This window comes from Anopheles bellator, chromosome 1 (genome assembly GCF_943735745.2).
Source record: "Anopheles bellator chromosome 1, idAnoBellAS_SP24_06.2, whole genome shotgun sequence".
Classification (NCBI taxonomy): domain Eukaryota; kingdom Metazoa; phylum Arthropoda; class Insecta; order Diptera; family Culicidae; genus Anopheles; species Anopheles bellator.
Window position 1 is genome coordinate 49,689,431 of NC_071285.1, and position 4,203 is coordinate 49,693,633.

The following is a 4,203-nucleotide window of genomic DNA, read 5'->3' on the forward strand; positions in this document are numbered from 1 at the left end:
CACCTGAGTGCAACATAAATTTTCTCTCCGACCGCGCGACAGCCGACAGCGGCGATCGGTGTCGAGATCGAAAGCGAATCTCTCCCCCCGACGCCGGGCCCCGGTCCGGGGGACTTAGAGCCTTGCCGCCGCAACCTGTCCAACGTGCGTTGGTGCAGCCGTGAAAAATCTAATCAACCTTCCGACCGGTTGACCTTCACCGTCGTCGCCGAGTCGACGCCAGAGTAATCCTGCGTGGAAATCTTGCCGCGGTGCCGTTAGGTCGGTCAGTCTGCTGCTCGGTCAGGTGACCGCTCGGTGACGATACCTTGCAACCTCCGAACTGCACTGTCAACACTACTCGTATGCGCCCAGTACCTATCGGAAGGCATCAAACGAACGTGGTGTGGATTTGCATTCGCGCACAACGCAAGTGATCGATCAGCTGGACGATCGTGGATGGAAGGAACTGCTCGCCAATCGCTTTAGCCGGAGTGTAATATCATAAATCATTCTCGAGCTAATGCTTCTCCTTCGGGGATGCTTATTGGCCTTAATGATATTAATGAAAAAGATGAAGTCGAAATGGGCAAAACAACTTCATTTTCAATTAATCCAGTTACTTTAATTATTCGTTGAGCTCAGGTACTGCGGTGTAATTCTTCGTCATGGCAGTATTTTCTCGAATTTGTGTCGTACAGGCCGGGTCCCTTGGCCAGTCCGGCTCCGGTGTGAAGCATACCCGGATGCACTGCTGATGCTCTAAGCCGACTGTTCCCATAACCCGCTGCGACATAACGCAAGACACACCCGAACCGAATCGGGGTTTTCGGGCGAGTGTTCTTAATCTGTTAATAAAGTCCCGGCCGCTTATGTTCGAGCACGTACCACACACTATCGTGGGACTCTCAGCGCGCGCTGTCCGGTGTCACCGTCCCGAGGCTGCAGAGAAGGCATTTTTTATGATCGTTCTTTCCGTGTGACCCATTCGCCGAGGCACGTTCGGATAGATTTCCGGTACGGAACCCCGCCCGGGTCGTACGGCTCGGGGAACAAAAGCCAGCCAGCCTTCGAGCTGCTGGAATGGCTGGCCTTCGAACCGAAAGCATAATGCGGGCCTGGCAATGTTGCGCCTATTTAGGTGCCATTGTCACCGTTGTTATCGGCTCTCGGGTGCCAGGCCACTGAGCTGCGCCGTGGTGGTGTCCGTTTGTGATCCACGCCACCAAAAAGGGGGTTCGTCGCTTAACCTTATCACAAGTCACTGCGCTGTGCGTTGTCGATCGATCTGTCCCACTGGGCACTGGACTTATTAATTTAATTTTACACTTTTCCAACGCTGCTCGAGTCGAGTGCTCGAGTCAAACTAGTTTCCACGGCCACGAGAGGACGTTTTTTACAAGCTCCCAACAGCCTCACGCGAAATTACGCACCTCTTCTTGCATCACTCGCGTTTCATCGCGTTCGGCCACAATGAATGAAAGAGCCGAGATATAAATCAATGATTGAACAATGATAATAAAAATAAACTTATATTACTGTATCATTTCATTCATCGCGCCATTGGGGTTCGCTCGTGGCGAGGCAGTATTTTTTCTGCATTTATTGTGGTATCTGCGTCTCGGCGTCAGAATTAAGAAGAATCTTCCGAGATCTTCACCGTGACCGGTTTGTGGACGCCTGAGAGCTGTTGTCAATGCCATCGCGCCAAGCATTGTACCGGTTTCGAAGTGGTTTAATGCGAACTGGCCTATGGGCACTTTTTTACATAAAACTATACAATTCGTACTCAATCCGGCTCAAAAGTGTAATCATTATCACGGCCGCATGGTCAAGGATGTTTCGCCCGACGTGGAACGTGTTGGAGTTGCCTACGAAATCCAGAAATCCAATACCCTGCGCGACTGCATGTTTCTATTGATTTATGTGCCCCATTCAAATGTTTCATATTTGGTAAACTGTTGTCACGGTAGGGCAGTGATTTTTATAGATTTTCGCCATCCAGCCCGCAGCCAGCAGGTCCGGTCCGGCAGCAGGACTGAAAACCGAAGGAACCACTCGCGTTTGTGGGAAATAATTTATGTCCCATAATTTAGTGAACATCTTTTTTTGGGCCGAGCCCGAAGCCCGAGCCGCAAACCGCCGAAAACCTTTTCACTCCCGCAAATCCGCTTCTAGGCACGGGCCCATGTGTCTCGGCTCGGCGCAGATGGAGAAAACCTGTCCCGCCGAGCGTTGGGCGATGATTTACGGTTCGGGCCTAGTCTACACTAGACTGCGCGGTCTAGCCACTGGCCGGCTTTGGCCTGAGCCTGCTGAACTCCGAGAGCGCACCAATAAACTGGCCACCTTCTTAATTACAGTTATCGACGCCCTACTCGCCACACGGGGCTGCCCGGGGTCTCTCTAAGCTGCTGGTGCTGCTGCTCGCCGGACCGCATCTCCTGTCGGGCTTTTGGGGAAGAAATTTTTTAACTAAAATAGCTAATAACACCGAAACCTTGCCGCTTGCCGAAACACCGAGCTAGAACAAGGTGCGCCGAGGATCGCTCGCTGCGTCCCCGTCCAGCCCCCGACACGCTCCCGTAAGCCTCGCGTCTCTCTATGCGGGCGTCCCAATATTTATGGACCCAATTTAGAGAAAAACGATAGTCCATTAAAAACTAATGCCGAAAACGTTGGAAACATCGCGGGCTAGCTAAAAACACGCATAAATTACCCCGGCTGGGCACGGGTAGAGAAAAAAAAGATGACAACCTGGCCACTGGCGGGCCCACCGCGGGATTCCTTCACGGGTTTGCGGCGATCGCAAGTGCCACATCGCCGTCGTCTAATCAGGTTTTTGTATCCCGATGCCACTCCGCTGGGGATGGCACTTTTTCTTCTGTCTCCCTTCGGCCCCCAAACCACTCTCCAGCTCTTCATCAGCATTAGGCGCACGAGGCGGGGGGGAAGTGTCACGCGGGGCGGTGTGAAGGAGATAAAATTTAAACACAAAACCAAGTGTCACATTGGGGTCCCCGGGCGTGCGCGTGTAGGTTCGTCGCTGATTTCGGCAAATTCCGAAACAACATCAAATCACCGAATTCCTTTCGGCATTCGGCACCGCTGTGCGCGACACAGAAATCTAATCCTGGGGGCTGGGGTTTTTTTTTTCTTCCTCGTTTTGCCCTCTCTTCTATGCCGTGGCCGGCCGTGGCGGGTTTCGAAATTTATGTTGGAAAATCTAAATTATTTGGCAACCGATTCGGGAAGGGTTTCGCTTTTTCGGCGGCGGCCGCCTTCGAAGGAGAAAACTGAATTGACTTTCAAATGGACCGAAATGGAAATTGCTATAAATTTCGGGCGAGGTGACGTGCGAACCACACGGACCACACGGACCTTGAAGGGAACTAGGTCCTAGATGAGGGCCCAAGGGTGCTATGTAAATCTGCACGCTGTGGCAGAAAGTAATCAACAATTCGGCAATTCGCTTGATCGGTTGCAACACGTTGCCGGCCTTACGATCGTAACACTGCAAACACACCACAGCGAGTTCCTATATTCGGAGCAACCATAATGAAATGCTAATCATTTCCTGATGGGATAATGAATATTTATGGACCCCAACACCGTGCGTTCCGTGTGATCCGATGATTTATTTAATTTTGCCAATGGTTTTTGCCACTCTACCCATCAAGGTGGGCACGTGCTCGCGGCAGTGGCCCCAGGGTCTCAATTGCTGGCAAATCTTCTTCAGCCGATTGACCCAATTCCGGGTCTCCGGGGGCCCCGATCGTTAATCTATCAGAAAAATTAATCCAAAGCACCCACCGAGTGGAGGGTCTCATTAATAACTTCGAACCTGGGTTATCAATTAATTAATCTAAAAGAAAAACAAATGCGATAATAAAAACGTTGCCCCCATCATGCATATGCAAAGCGCTGTGTGTTTGTTTTTCGGACCCTCTCGTGCGTTGGTCCCACTTTCCGTGGGAATTGCAAAAATAGAAATTCTCACTTTCGACTCACTCCGTCGGTGGCTCGTTGTTAGACCGAGCTAAAAGTAAGAGGAAGAAACCCGGCCGGCCACATACTCGCGCCCGTTTGCGTATATGTGCCAGTGACCTTGAGAACCGCTTTTTTCGCGGCTGGCCCCCCACGGGTGCCCATTTTTCATGCAAGTCCAACGCTGCGCGAAGTGCAACGCGGCGCTCGTAGGAGGAAAACAAACGCAGGGCACCC